The sequence below is a fragment of the Lissotriton vulgaris genome, chromosome 1_1 (genome assembly GCF_964263255.1).
Source record: "Lissotriton vulgaris chromosome 1_1, aLisVul1.2, whole genome shotgun sequence".
NCBI classification, from domain to species: domain Eukaryota; kingdom Metazoa; phylum Chordata; class Amphibia; order Caudata; family Salamandridae; genus Lissotriton; species Lissotriton vulgaris.
The window spans coordinates 311,504,618-311,521,195 of record NC_141685.1 but is presented as its reverse complement, the minus strand read 5'-3'; the positions used below and the strand labels follow the sequence as shown (position 1 = coordinate 311,521,195).

General features: G+C 43.8%; 1 protein-coding gene across 1 annotated transcript in view; it reads right to left on the bottom strand.

Annotated features, from left to right (window-relative positions):
• The window catches only part of LOC147747101 (vitamin D3 hydroxylase-associated protein-like), a 374,791-nt gene that overhangs the window by 25,663 nt on the left and 332,550 nt on the right, over positions 1–16,578 (bottom strand). The gene's annotated exons all lie outside the window — the stretch shown is intronic.

Genomic DNA, 16,578 nt, shown 5'->3' with positions numbered 1-16,578 from the left:
TTTGAGTATTGACCAGAAGCTCCATTGCAGTTATCGACCAGAAGCTTCAGGGATTGTAGAACAAATCAACAGTACAATCAAGTCCAGACTTGCCAAAGTTTGTTCATCGACATCCCTGAATTGGCCTGATGCACTTCCATTGGTTCTTATGAGTATACGTAGCACACCAGATAGGAAAACAGGTCTGTCTCCACACGAGGTGCTAATGGGAAGAGCTATGAGATTGCCATCGGTTCCGACTGCAGCGCTATTGAACATCACAGACGATTGGATCTTGGACTACTGCAAGGGACTATCTGATGCCATTAATTCTGTGTCCCTCCAGGTCCAGGCTGCAGAGGTTCCATCAGCACAAGACTTGTGCCATGACCTGTGTCCGGGGGACTGGGTCCTGGTGAAGAAGCACGTCAGGAAGAACTGTCTAGACGTGCGCTGGCGAGGACCGTTCCAAGTCATACTAGTTACGAACACTGCAGTAAAGTGTGGAGGTTTGCCCAACTGGATACACGCCTCACACACCCGAAGAGTGCCAACACCTCTGGAAGATACAGCTCCTCTCTCGGATGAGAATCCGGCGGAAAGCGGAGAAGCCACAGAGGGGGAAAGCCAAGCTGTAGAGGTGATCGAAGAGGCTGAGCCTGTGTCGGAGCAGGCTTCAGACGATGGTCAGGACACCAGTGAGACCGAAGTCGTCTCAGAAGAAGAGAGTACCTGGGAGTTCGAATCAGATAACGAACAAGCTGTGAGTGATCAAGAGACAAGTCCAAGGACAAGGAGCAGGAGGACAAGGAGTGACGAAGCTAGTTGGCCGGAAAGAAGGAGAAGGCCAAACTTAAAAACAAATCAAGAAAGAACCCTTGTCCCGGTTTCTGAAGAGTCGGATCAAGAAGAAGAAACTACGGATTCAGGTTCTGAGAGTCCGAGAAGATCGAGAAGGGTACGTGTGCCCTGCAGAAGGTACGCCACCCCAGAGTGGACTTATCTAGCAGATGTCTTGGGGACAGAAATCTGGGAGAGTGAAAGAAGTGAAAGTTATCGATCTCGATCCATTTGTGGCAGTGGAGATATGGATGTTGACGCCTGGACTTGAGACTGAGGGGTTACTGACTTTCACACTTCCCATACCCCCATACCTAAGTCGGATCAAAGATCTAGTGCTGAATCGATTACAGTTTCCGACTTTTGGTCATCAAATACCAGAACAAGAAGAAAAAGTCATTCGTTTTGAATTATTGGAACATGTAATTAAAGCTGCAGGTACGAGAATAATTGTAGATGCATAAAGACTTTTGTGTTTAAGTTATAAAGAAGAAGATAACCTAGTGCCGAGTGGAAAGAAGAATAAAATTAGGGATTACATTTAGAGGACGGAGAAGGGTTAGGGTTGTCTATTGCTGAAGATAAAAGACATTTTTTGATTAAGAGCGCTTCACAGACTGAAAAAGCAAATAAAGCAAACCAAAGACTTGAAAAGAGAAACTTTTCTTCGAAAAGGAAAGAGCTACGCTGTTTTTGATAACATGGAGAATGGCAACCCAAACCGAAAAGCAAAATGCATAATAGGTACACTAATAGCAGTAGTAATTTTTCTTATTATTACAGTAGGTACCACATCATACATGGTAGGACATGCAAGTGAAAGAGAGATAACAGATGTAAAGCCTGTAACGACTTTGAAGCCTGCTCTTGTTGGGAAGAAGGAGGAGAGCAATGTCATCTGTGAAAAGACGTTACTGGCAAATGAAGCTCGTAGGTTACACGTAGACGAGTCACAGGGAAATTTTAGGTCAAATGCATATGCCAAGCTATTGTATGAGTATATCGATGCCATGGAGGCCAAAGAATGCTATGTATGTATGCAATTGCCGGCTTCCGTAGACGAAGGCATCCGATATCATCATCTCCCACTGACATATGGGATAACATGTAGTTTACTGCTCAGTATATTTTATGGTAGAGAAGGGTTTGAGTACTACTTTTCAAATTATGATTCGGTACTGCCTGAAGTCCCGAATTATAAACAAATGAATAAGTGGGACTATTATAAAAAGGAAGACAGATTGACAAAGTTCTTTCTTCCTTGGGATACATTAGATACTTCATATGCACGCAGAAATAATCTGACTTGCAAAGTGTCAGAAGTAGAGAAAAAGTTCATAGGACAAGTAGACGACAGATACAGAAGGCAGAAGATTCAAAAAATGTCAGGACAATGGAAAACAGATTGGACCGAAGAAGAAAAAGCACACAAAAAGAAGGGTAGCAATGGTCCAATAGCTTTGGATAGAACGCAGAAAGGAAAGTTATGTTTAACTCGAAGCAAGACGTATTATGAGAGTGTATTTGTAGGTGAAGTAAATTGCGAACATGCTTTTCGTTTAGAATACTATACGAAAGATTTTATGAAAGGGATGCAAGCGATTCCTAATGTATATTTTGTATGTGGAAGAAATGCCTATGTAAAACTGCCTGACAATTGGTATGGTTCGTGTTACTTGGCAATTGTCTTCCCCAAAATATATCATGCAAAGGATTTAGCGATCATAGAAGGAAAGGCTTCGACAAGAGCGAAAAGAGAAGTAAGAGATGCTGAAGTAGTTGGAGACATTTTTGGAGCAATGTTTCCTATGTTAGGTTTAATACTTAACGATGTTAAGATCAGGAGACTAGCTACAGTTGTAGATAGATTATCTGCAAGTACTGCAAGGTCATTAATGCTAGTAGAAGGAGAGATGCAGTTGATTAGAGCAATGGTTCTTCAGAATCGACTTGCTTTAGATGTACTGCTAGCAAAAGAGGGCGGAGTCTGCAAGGCTTTGAAGGTCCAAGAATGTTGTACTTACATTCCAGACAATTCAAAACCACTTGAGAAAGTCATACAAAACATTACACAGATACATAAAGAAATCGAAGATTTAATAAAAGTAAATGTTTGGGAGAAAGTAGGTCATGGAGTAGGAAAGGTTGGAAGTTGGTTTGCCAACCTTGGTAAAAGCATTGTGTGGTATATACTAAAACCTATATTGATAGTATTGATTTGCATAATCACGTTATTAGGGTTAGTGAAATTGTACAAATGGTATAGGTCGAACAGGTTACAAAGATCCATGCGAGAGCAAGAAAGGAGATTAGCTGCTTTACAAGATCAACAGTATGAAAGTTTAAGAGCTCTCGAAACGATAAAAAGAGGGAATTTTGTAACTAGTTCTGTGTAAGGTGTTATTCAAATTGCATTTAGTGATGACTCCTAGAGGTCATCAAAGGGGGGAACTGAGAGAGCGCAATTTGAATAAAAAATATGTATGGACCATATTCACAAGCATATCGCATAAACATGGAATCTATAACGTGAAGTTAACACTTGTAGTATAAAGTTAGCCGATGTAACATGAGCAATAGGAAATGTATCTATTCTATAAAGTGTATTAGAGTTGAAAGGCCCGTATACATAGTGGGCTAATATAGAAATGTATAGTAATGCTTACGAACAGTAGAACGTGCAAAACTGAATATACGTGTGTAATCATGAAACGGAGAAAACGGCGAAACGTAAAGTGACGAAATGTGCAGAGAATGTATAGCACGATGTAAGCACGAGAAAATAAATGTTGCATTATATGTAGGATGTATTCACTTATAATCATTGCTTTGCTAAATTCGATTATATATAAATGTGTGTTAAAGGTTATACTGTGTAGAAAGCTTTTGTAGGAATGTTAGAAAAAAGTTTAGGTCATATGTGATTTTAACCTAACTGACCAAGAGTTTGTAGGAGTGTAGTCCGCTGTATGTAATTTAGTGGGCTCACAGGAGTCGTGAATAGCCTTGATCTGAATGTGCGAGACAAGAGTCAAAGGTCTTGCTAGATTTAAGGTGACAATGTTGGACGAAGTTTATGGCCTAAACGTGATGAGAGACGCTTGGAATTTGAGTCTTGTTTAGAAATGACCGTTCACAGGACCAACTAAGGTTACGAATACAGTCGTAAAGAGTAGAGTTCTGCTGAGGTGATAGACTTTTGCTTCGAAAGTGTCAAATGAAATGTCGAATGAAGTCACCAGCAAGAAGACAAAGATGGCGTCTAAGGAGAAGGGTCAACTTAACGGACGACGCAAAGAGATGAAGCTATGGGAGATCAAAGAATGACATCATGGGGAAAGTACGTGGTGGGCGTTGAAGGGGCGTTCCACCCATACTGTGATTGTGTATTTTAGGGACAGTACCCCGGTGAGAAGATAGCGCAGATGACTTGAGCAGATGGCCTGATAGCAAGTTAGGAGCAAGCGCAGAAGAACAGCAGAGCGCAAGAGAGCAGTAGGCCGATGACCCTTAGAGAGCGGATGGGTAGGCAGAGAGGGTACGGCTTCTCGACATAAGTTACCGTTAAGGGTAAGAGAGTTTGAACTTCTTTGGAAGTCAAACTGCTGACACCTTTTTTAGGTAAGGAACTTGCGAAGTAGGGATGTCACCTAGTACAGAGTAGGGACAGAATTAACTTGTTTATTCTTTTTGTAGATGACGCAACGGAACCACATTGTGTCGATGTTTTTAATCTGTTGATTCTTGAAGTGACTTTAATTGTATTCTTTTGTATACTTGTTGAATCTTATCCTGAGAGGATTGTATATGCACTTAATTCTGATTTTATATTAAACTTTTAAAACTTCATCAGTCGTAAGTGGTCCTTCACAGTTGCGTCAGTTTATGGGGTTAATTTAACCTATGCGGGGTTTGTCTTTTACTCAATGACAGAAAATAACCGATCCAAATTGATGAATGAGATTAGTATCTAAGTGATCAAAAAGGGTATCAAAATCTCATTCCCCGCAATCATAAAAACAGTTTTAAAAAGGTGCAGCAGAATCCCAAGGTGCTTGGTTGTCAAAATGAACCTGGTGTGGATCAGGCAGCAGTGAGATACTTGTTGACCAAAAAGGGAACTCATTCCTATCCCTTGTGCTGTGCTTTAGTGTGCTTCTGGGTACAAAGTACTGGGAAATTCCAGTGTGATTTAGCGTTATCAGCATGCAGTTGAGGAAATCAATGTCGGCATGATCAAGCAGCGGCGTCACTAGGGGGGTGCGGGCCGCACCGGGTGTCACCCCATCTGGGGTGACACCAATGTAGTTAGTTAGCTGCCACTGTGTGCGCTGTGCGCAGTTGCGCACCTTCTTACAAAAAAAATTAAAATACTGGTGCTACAGTCAGTTCAGTGAGTGTGTCTGTGCACTCACTGCAGTGGGTCCCAGGGCCGTCAATGTTTAGCGCTATCAATGACGGCCCTGGGACAGCCCCCGCGCGCTGTGCGCTCCTGCTCTGACGCGTCACGGCGCGCCATCCAGGGAGGAGACGAGAGTGCGTGCATCGAAGAATTAATACCGACGACACACACCACCGATTCGCGTGCGCCGTCGTGGTCTGGTCTCCCCTTCAAATTTGGGACTTAACTCGGAGGCTGCGAGGCGGTCGGTGAGAGAGAGAAATAATATAATCATCATTTGAAACACGGTGGCCTGTCCGGCCCCTCACCAATACAGTTGCCACTGGCTGAATGTGGGCGCGGGGGGAGGGATTAATATCCGAATGTGACCTCACTCACTCGACCCGTCCTGCACTGCAGGAGGAAGTGAGGTCGCTAGAGAAGCGGCGGGGGAAACCTAGTCGACTCGAGTCAAGCAGCTCTGCCTCAACCAGGCAGCCTGCTCCGCATAATTAATTAATTATACCCACACTACTCCTAGTCCCAGCGTTGTTGGGATATCGACCGCAATTTATGGAGTGCCTCTCAGCATGATCGTGGCCTAGGGCGCGCTGCATCAGAGGCATCGCGGGCGCTGCAGGGAGTCTGTCAGAGTGACAAGTAAGTTTAGTTACTGTCTGTCATTCTCACTTTACTTTACGCCAGGCTCAGAGGTGCTGCTGGCACTGACTTGGGTACCAAGTCTGTGTAACTTTAACATGAGGCGCGCACGCACGCTGCAAATAAAATTATGAGATCTCATTTAATTATTTCAGACTCATGAGATCGCATTTCATTATTGCAGACCTGTTGCTGAGCCGCTGTCCACTGTGGTGCCCACTCCCGGTCCAACAATAGAACTTCACTTTCTTGCAGCTCGGACCCGAACGCCTGCCTCACTTCAGCAGAGTCGCCCTGTACTAGCTCTGTGACTGACAGGCTGGCTGCGCCGTGCGTCTTATGTGATCCACAGTAAAGGCTCAGCTCGTCAAAATGTAATTAATTTAGGGTTAGTTAAAAAGTGGATACTACAGCTTAAACTGGTCTAGTATTTTTGAAATAATAACAGGTAGGCCTGGCTTTGACCTCTGTGTGCCCTGAAAATAAATGCACATTTCTGTACTGCGGTGGGTCGAGTCAGCTGAGTCATACTGTTGTATACTCTCTACTAATGTAATATATGCAGCTGAGAAGCGATCCAGGAATGGGGCCTATCACATTCTTTTTTGGGAGGCTCAAGTCGGCCGGGCCTGGGCCCCACGTGGTAAAGATAGCAGACTGGAGTCCAAACTGATGCTCTGCAGCATGCTAATAATTGATTGCCAGACACAGGGACATGGAGGTGTGGTGGTGAGGAGTTGGCATAATGTGCCTGAGGTAGGAGGATTTGTTAATTGTTTTTCTTCCGGTCGTCCAGCAACACAGGTGGTGAAGAACAAAGTTATTCAACACACAAGCACAATTACCCTTGTAACATCCACGAGCCGTGTTTGCATTCTAGTCTGCATCTATATATTGTTAAAATATTCAAGGTTACAGCTAGTCCATTTGCAGTGACAGATGTATATAGCCAATCTTTAAAAAAATCTACATTTAAAAAAAAAAGGAATTGTTTTCTCTTTTGAAAGGGCTCAGTTCGTAAATGACCATAACGTGTCATATATCAAAACATTCTTTCTTTAAATATGTGCAAAACCAGTATAATATAATGTCCAACGGTTTTTAGGACTTTGCTTTACACCTTAGTGCAAATAGATGAATAAATACAAATTGCACAAAAGCATATTTAGAGCAAAATAGTTCCAGGTTTTGCGCTGGCACTCCGAGCATTCTTTTTTACTTTATTGCATTTGCAAACAATAATGCCTGAGACAGAGTGATGGTATAAGCTCCTAGTTGTACTTGCTATGCTATAAACTTAGCTTTTTTTAGGCTAGTGCAGGTCCTGAATGAGCAGATCAATGCGATCATCTTCTTAGCAGCTTCTGTGCCTGCCCTCTAATGCGGAGTCTGTGTTCCTGATTAGTCCCCTTCCATTTCTGGTGTTTTACAGAAGTTTTAGGATCTTCTTAGGGTTTCTCGTTGTTCAAATGGGGGTAATTTCTGATATTTAAATGTTTTCCTTGGCTTCATTGCTTTATTTTGCTCGCAAGAAAGTGTCACTCATAGTTGTTGTAATGCCAATCATAATTACTCTGAAAATTTGACAATGTCACACATAGCAATCCGAAACCTTGGCAGCTATGATCATGAACTAAGTAAGTTAAAAAAAATGTGGCAGTGCAGTGGCACACAAATTAATTTAATCAGATTCAGTAGTACATGCTTTTTTTTTCTTGGGCGCACAGGCACATTCGCACAAACAAAAACACGGCCCTCTTCGGGCGGGTCTACTAGTGCAGTCAGTGCACCAGGCCCGCTAAACAAAGCTTTCTTCCTTCTTGGGCATTCACGATAGGCCTGCCCTGGGGACTACGGTAATGGCATTTTGTTTGCTTTTTGATACTTGCACAAGTGCCACCATTACCATTGCCTACATAACGTTTCTTCTTGTGCTTGAGTGTCTACCATATATTGCAGTATTATACCTCTTCTAATTGTGCTTTGTTTTCTCTCGAGCAGACTTCACTTTAAAATAGTTTATTGGGATTAGACACCTGGCGCAGAGGTCTTTGTGTACCCAACAAATTCCAAAGCATTGTAAGATAACTTTGGTGGTGAATAAACTTGCTGGCGAGATCTGTGTGCAGTCTAGTTACAGTCCTGCGCCTGACTCATACAAAGTAGAAAGAGTTAATGTCCCAGATGCAAAGTGAAGCATGCACCATGCAGGTCACAGATTTGGATTTTACGTAGGAAGCTCAGCGAGTTACTGCTTTCATTGCAGACATTCTTGAGTGAGATAGGTCTCGGGTTACCATCCTTGTAATATACCTTAATGAATTATGAACCATCTTTAAGGAATTGCCTGCTAACTGCAAGGTATAAGTTTAGAAACAGTGCTTTTTGCTCAGTATTTCATTATTCAAATTTTTCACAAAAGTGTTCCTTTAGTAATAAAGACGCATTAGTAATTGCTTTTATACACTGTTATTAGTTTAATTACTCGTGTAGATAATGCATCTGGCATTCAGACAGTTGATGTGAAGCTCTTACATTCAGGGATTTTGCTCACAATTGTCACTTTTGCCTCTTGTAACTTAACGTTTGCTTTTGTAATTTGTTCACTTGTAATTTTCTCCTCATGTTTCATTACTGTTCCTATTGTGAAGCGCTCTGGCGCCTTTGGGTAAAGCTGCGCTATATAAAAACGCATAAATAAATAGAATACCCTCTCCGGCCCCGCCCTTCCAGCCTCCTAGGCTAGTCCTGACCGGGGCAGTGCATTGTGCTTGCAGTTGCACACGGCCGGCTGCATGATTCATTGCTCAAGGCAGGGAGCAGGCCAGGCCTTTTCTTGAACTCGTCACTTCACTTGCAGGTGGTTCACTTTGGCCTTTGTAAATATAGGAACTAAATTTACAAACGTTACTAAGGATTCTGTATGGTCCCGTTATTTGCCATCTGTGTCCACTGGCGGACTCGGAGCGGACTCGGTCCATGCGGTAAGTTGTGAGGGGGTGACACCATGAGTAACCCGCACCGGGTGACACCAACCCTAGTGACGCCACTGTGATCAAGTAATCCGTAGTGATCATAGAGGACAATATTACTGATGTCCAGGTCTCTACACAGTGCGAGATTTACTCCAATAGTAAATTCATTGAGGAGCCGAACATGCAGACACAAACGAGACACACAAACACAAATAGTGGGTGGAAGCAACTAAGTTGTTGCAGTATATGTTTGAACTTATCAATGTGCAAAAATGGGGGTAGCCACCTAACCTGTAGTTCCTGCAACAGACAAGTGCACCCATATTCACACACACACGGTACCAGCAATTAGCGCGTTTTTTTTGTCAGGAAAATATCTCGTAGTGACGGGCAGATGAGGATAAAAATAATGAAGTGAGCGAGTACTTAGCGGTGTCTGAACTGGACTGCTGGATAAACACTCACCCCTTAATTAGTGGGTCTAGGCTGACGGGAGCTTTTCAACAGACCCCCTCATTGCTCACAACCTGCGGTAGAATAAAGGTATGCGAAAGGCAGGCAATCAATAATATTTTGTTGTTTTGGTCTTACCGGGAGCTCTTGGTAATGCTCGGCAGCGCTGTCGGAGAATGCATACTCAAGGGCGGCGGCGCGACAAATAGCTGTGTTCCTACCCCAGCTTTGGATCACATGAGGTGTGGTTGCGGGGTGGGATATTTAAAATGGCACATTAGCATGAAGACGCTAAAACGTTAACAGCGGCGGCCATCTTGGTTGTGAACTTTATTAAAAATCTGCCCAGGCTTGTGGCTTTTCAGGAGTGATGACAAGAACACCCTTTTGAATAATATGGGGGGGGGACGGACAAACCCTGCTGGGACTTGTGATTTTTTTCAGGGTATTTCAGGTATGATGACAAAAAATACCCTTTTGAAAGGGAAGGCAAACCCTGCTGGGGGTGAATATGTCTCTTTACAATGCATGGTGTTACCAGAAGGATTTTCCTGACATGGTGCCCCAATTGACTGGTGGCAGTGGTGGTGGCAGGGGCATAGCCCCTATGTGATACCTAACTGGTGATGTGGTTAGTTACTAGGGAGAGTCTACACAAAACAGAAGATAATGCATGTCTTTTGTTTAGGCTGGTATCTGTTATAGGCCTTTACTCCCTAGAAATGTCTGGTAGTAGTGGCATGTTCAGTAGCAGACATTGTTATCAACTCATGTCAAATGACAACATCGGTCGGTTCAATTCCCCCCAGGGGATATCGTCATTTAACCCTATGATGTGGGAGGAGAGTCTAAAAACCCATTATTGCTCTTTCCTGAACAGATCTTCCTTCCGAATTTGGGGGTGGGATTCCAAAATCATCCAGTGTAGGTCATTAGTGGTATGGTTCCTTTCTGTGAAATGGGCGCACATTTTGATGTTTGTCTTTTTGCACCTGATAGTGCTCCTGTGTTCCGTAATTCTGGTTTTAACAGGGCGTGTCGTCATCCCCACATATTTGAGCTGGCACGGGCTGGTGATGAGATATGCGCAGTTGCGTGTATTGCAATTTGTATGTTTCTTCTGTGTCCATGCAAAAGTGTCTGTCAATGCCACTGTCTTGGTTGCGCTAGTGAGGGGACAAGCTATGCATTTTCCACATGGATAGTAGCCTACCACAGGAGGTAGGTCCCAAAGTTAGTTTTTGTTGCGGCTCCTTCTTTTTGGGTCTTGTATTGATTAGCGTGTCTTTCAGGTTTGCCATTCTTTTGAAAGCAAATCTCGGGGGCTGAGTGCAAGGTCACCCATCATGAGAATCCTCCAGTGCTTCCTTAGGACCGTCTGATCACGTTTGATTCAGGCATATATGTAGTAATGCAAGTCAGGTTCCTTTCTTCATCCTTAGGCTGTGTTTCCAGGAGTGAATCCCTATTAATCTTACTGGCTCTTTTTTGGGCTGTTCTTATTTTTCTCACTGGGTATTTTCGTCTTGCTAAGTGGTTGGTAAACTCAGACGATTGGTTGGTAAAGTCTTCCAGGTTGCTTCATTTATGTCTAATCTGAAGAAATTGCCCATAGGGGAGGTTCACCCGAAGAGTTTTTGGGTGGAAACTGCTGAATAGCAGAGGACTGTGGCTGTCTGTGGGCTTCCGTCCTTGTCTCCAATTTGTCTGGCTTGCAGCTGATCATTAAGTCTAGGAAAGGTAATTCCTGGTCAGAGGTGTCCGCCCTGATTTTTAAATATGGGTTAAGGTCATTGACCCAGGTAACGAAGGAAGGGATGATTTCTTGACCACCTTTCCAAAAGCGCTCCAACGCCTCTTCAGGGGTAGTAAGCACTATATAAATGCAATTGCAATACAATACAATTACAATATTATCTTCGTTAAGTATTAGTGTCTGTGAGAATATGCTTAGCCTTTAAGTCGGACATGTAGAGACATGCTAGACTGGGGGAGAGTGTGCTGCCTATTGAATTCCCTTGAGTTTGGTGATAGAGACGGTCCTCGAACTGAAAAAAGTTTTCAGTCAGGGGTATGTTTGCGAATTCCATGATTAAACTTATGGGTGTTGTGGCTGCCCAACTGGTTGCTCTCAGGATCTCCTCTACAACCTCAAGTGTTGCTTGTTGAAGAATGTTAGTATAGAGGGCCTCGACATCTAGGGTGACAATGACATCCAATTTGATTCCCTCCATGTTCTTGATTTCAATCAAATTCAGAACATCCCGTGTGTCTTGAATGAACAAGGGAGTTTTCTTAATCAGTGGTCACGGACAGGTGTACCAATGGTCTCTGAACTTTGAAAGGGGTTCCAAGACTGACCCTATGTCCAATACGTTACAATCAACAGAAGAGTGTCCACACAGGGATAATAGTGTCCAGCACAGAAAAGAAAAGAGAATCAAATCAACTTGAGCAAGAAATTCTCAGGGATTTTTAGGAAGCCCTCACTCACCACCCTGGGTGGTGACATGCTTCATCATCGGGCCCACCAGGAGAAGCCGAATGCCTCCCTGGTGTGCTGCAACGCCAGGTTACTGCGGAGCGGGATTTTTTTTGTGACAGAGTGTACGAAAAAAAGTGGATTAAAAAATACCAAACAGCTTTGCCAAACTAAAAACTTTATTCCGTGGTTAGCTGGGTATTGGTTAAAAAGTATGTGCAGGGAAATATACCAACTAATGTGTTGGGTGTTTTCCCCTTTACAGTGGGGTCAACATGTGTCTGCCCTTTAAGTGTATGGATATTACTGGGCATTCGTCAGGACCATGTAATTGTGTACCTCGGTGGTGTAGGCGCGCTAAGGCCCACCCTAGCCAGAGGACGTGACAGTTAAAAAACAGAATTATGTGGAAAAAATGTGGAAAAAAACAAACCAGAAAAAAGGGGTTCGAACAATTTTGAAGAACCTGTGGTCTGAAAGAAATGACAAACACACATGGAAGACAATACAAAAAATGTTAATGAATGGACTGGAGCGTCTTTTTGCAAACACTGATCTCAAAGTGCTGTGCTTGGACTAAGGAGAAAATTTGCGTGCCCGAGGTGGAAATTAGAGGTACTTTAAGCCCGAAACTGTGGGAGCCAGGCTGTCTCAGGGCATGCAGTTTTAAAGACGATCGCAAAGCAGATTTCATGCCATTCGTGCTGGTGCGATCAATGCGCCCAAATGAAGGGCCGGTGTCTATTGTTGGACCCTAGCGGTTCAACCCATTTTTAACAAATAAATAAACTTAAAAAATAAATAAAAATGGCGAGTTTCTCACTTGTGTGTTAAAAGATCCACACTTCATGGGTCTCGGGAGGGGGGTGGTGGCGACAAATGGCACACCCTACAAAGATAAATAAAGGAACACAAACCTACTTAGCGATTGGAATGATGTAAAGGTTACTTAGCTGAGCGTGGGGCGGGATGGTGCCAGGTGGTCATAACAGAAAGATTCTTACGCCTGCAACGCCAAACACCCGCTAGGCACCTAACGATCTCCTCGAACCGGACCCCGTGGATGGATGTCCAGAGATAGAATGGCATTGAAATACTCTCTCTGCGGTAAAGCGCGCGGTAGAGGGCATAGCCGTGGCCGCAGGGGGGTGTGTGTATGAAGACGTGCAAGTCTCAACGCCCAATCGCAATGGTGGGCAGAAGCGAGGCTTAGGATGCAAGCCTTCGCGTTGTTGTGGAGGCTTAGAAGGTGTGACAAAACGCATGCGCCTCAGTATCCCAGCAGAGTTTGGGATCAGACCGAGGCTTGTGATACAAACACTCGCGTTGTCATGGTGAGTGATTAGATCATGCCTTGCGGTGGCGGAAGCCTCATTCGTCAGATGACGCCGAGTCTGACAGAATCGAAAGGTGAATAATTATATTTTCGATTCTAGATAAACAGAGCAGGGGAAACAGAGCAGGAACAACGAGATCAGAACTAAGTAGTATTGTTCACATAAGTGAAGGTGAGCAAAGGATCGTTGGATCGTGGCGAGAACCTCGAGAAAAATGCAGAGGTTAGCTTTCAGAACTGTGGTAGGCTTACCGCTTGAGAACAGAAGACCAAGGAATCTGGTCAATAAGCCCATTGATGTGGGTGCCCAGTCTATACACCCAACGTTGCTCTTTTTCAAAGAGAATGTTGGTGGTGTTTCTCTCCGAAGTGACTTGCTCAATTATTGTCCACCGTAGGTCATTAGGCATGTGGTGTTGTTGAAGAAAATGTTCACTCATTTTGGTTGCTGACTTTTGACACCTGATGTTGCTGCGATGCTCGCAGATCCTTTGTTTAATTTTGCGAGTTGTCATCCCTATATATCTCTTCTGGCAGGGACAGGTTACCATGTAGACGACGTTGGTCGAATTGCAATTAGTATGGCTCTTCTGTGTCCATATCTTTCCTATTTCAAGTGAAAGTTGTTTTGTGTGCGTAGTTAGATGGCATACGCTACAATTGGCGCAAGGGAAGTGTCCTGTCACGGGGGGCAAGCCCCATGCATCTGTGATCGACCTTGTGGTCCCGGAGGCAGAGGTACCAGCCTTCGGGCGTGTGTGGACCAGAGAGTCTTTTAAACTAATGCCTTTTTTGAAAGAAAAAAGAGGTTTTTCCCAGGTTCTTTTGTTGCTTGTTAGGATTTTCCAATGTTTGTTCACTGATTTTTTCATTGCATCTGAGATAGAGCTGTAGGTAGTTACGCATGTTAGGGGTATTTCAGATGGTTCCCTGGTGATTTCTTCCAGCAAAGCCTCTCGTGGTTGGTTTCTAGCACGTTTATTCCCTTTTTCCAAGATCTTTTTGGGGTAGCCACGTAATTGTAATCTTTTGGTAAGATCAGAGGCTTGGGATTTGTAGTCCTTGATGTCAGTGCAATTTCTCCGTATTCGGAGATATTGGCCATATGGAAGGTTTTCCCTTAAGGGTCTTTGGTGAAAGCTTGAGAAGTCTAGGAGATTATTTTTTGCCGTTGGTTTATAGTGGGTTGTTGTACTCAAACATGTCCCGCTTACAGTGATGTTAACATCAAGAAACACGACTGTTTCTTTGCTGAAGTGATTGGTAAACTTCAGGTAGGGGTCTCAGGTGTTTATCCAGGCCAGGAATGTCTTCAAATTGTCTTCTCCGCCTTTCCAGATTAATAGTATATCATCAATATACCTTTTCCATAACGTAATGGAAGAATGAAAGGGGTTGTCATTGGGCAGGATATGTTTCTCTTCAAAGTCATAGACATAAAGTCCAGCTATGCTGGGAGCAAAAGTACTGCCCATTGATGTTCCAGTACTTTGCAGGTAAAGCTCACCTTGGTATTCGAAATAATTTTCTTTAAGAGCCATTGTGGCGCATTGGACTATAAAATCCTTGGGAGTTACATAGTTCCACTCAATTGAGTCTAAAGCTCTTGCCATGACCCTGAGGGTGTCATCTTGAGGGATACTCGTATATAGACTCTCTATATCGAGTGTAACAAGGATGATGGAGATTTCTGAAAAGGTAACTTGTCCAAGGAGTTGTAGAAGGTTTTTGGTGTCCTTCAGGTACGTTGGGGTGTTTTGTACCAATGGTTTGAGATAGAAATCACAGAAAGTTGAAAGGGGTTCAAGGACCGAACCAATGCCGGAGACGATTGGTATATGCCCAATACTACAGGCCTACCCAGCGGTGGTCGTATTCCCTTGTGTATCTTGGGAAGGGTGTAAAAGTAGGGCAGTCTTGGGTTGTCATTGATGAGGAAATCAGCCTCATTCTTGCTAATCCACCCCTGGTTCAAAGCTGCTGTCACAATGGATTCACGCCTGTGTTTGGATCTTCCAGAAGGGGAGTGTAGTACCTTCCATCAGTTAGTTGGCAGAGGCATTCTTTCCTGTAGTCCATTGTTGACATTATGACAATTGCTCCCCCCTGGTCAGCCTCTTTGATTGTTAAGAACGGCACAGCAGGCAGTTATACTGATTTTAATTTAGAGTCAGAGTGGACTCTTGAGACTCGGACTACTAGTGGGGCTTACCCTGGATGTAGCCTATAGTGAATGGGTAATAACCAGGAGCGAGGATGGAGTGGGAACTGAGGAACGGCCTAAAGAAATGGTAGAGTCTTGACCTCAGGGGGACTTTGCAGGTATTTGTGAATGTTGCATTTCTCTATGTGTTGCCAGCAGTAAAATAAAATACTTTTATCACAAAAATAAGTATTTCCCTGGACTATCAAACATTGCTGCTGCTGCGTGCATTTTGAGGCGTGAGCCCGCGTTCACCCCCTCTATACACCTCCCACCCGAGTGAGGCTTGGACTGCTCATCCACGTTACGTCTCAGAGTCAAGTGCAGAAGGGGTACTTGGCCTATTTACTCAGGATCAATAGTAGGTCGGGCCCTGGGATATCAGTAGAGAAACGGTTCTACCCCCCACAGTTGGGCCCACTAAGCCATGCTTGCCCCAATGGCACTCCCTCTGAACTGGGTTCTGCCACTTGGTATGCATAGCACCTCAGAAATACTCACAGTGCTAATAACAAAAACCACTAGCAAAGCCAACAGCCTGGTCTTCCCTTTCTACAGGCAAAAACGTATTGGCTTTGCCAATACATCTTAGAATTGTGATTTGGGTGAGTTGCTGATATGAGAATGAGGGAATATGTGGGAGTGAGGGCTGAAACAAGGCAATTAAGCCTGTATTTGACTGCATGCTCCTAGAGTGAGCCCTGAACCAGGAGGTCTTTCTGCAAGGTTAAGGTAAACAAATTGGTACACCTGTCTGTGTGTGAGCAAAGCTTGAAAAGCTGCTACTTGTACTGTACTTATTCTTCATTGATGTAAGAAGTTTTCATTATTTGGTTGTACTTGTACTTCGTTTAAAGGAAGGCTACACTACAGCGACAGGGGAGTATAAAAATGTTGTCTGTGAATGAAAGTCTTCTCTTCTTCTGGCCATACTGCACCAGGCATGCATCAGTGAAGCCTCCCACTTGACCTTAGGTTCTGCCCGTCTGAATCCCTCTTTCGCAGTAAATTAAAAACGTGGCTGTTCTCCAGGTCATGAACTTAGTCCTGAACTTGTCTTGATCCTCTCTGTATTCCTGAGCTTCTGTCTTAGGGCCGGGACACCCCTTTGGGGGTAGCCGTGCGCTGTATAAGCGACTTAAATAAATAAATAAATAAATAATGCTTGAAATACCTTGTTGTGGTGCGCACTGTTTAGGTCTCACCTACAGAGGTGTCTGTTTTCCAAAGACCTTTTGTAACTATGTAAAGCTTACTGTGGCTTTGTGC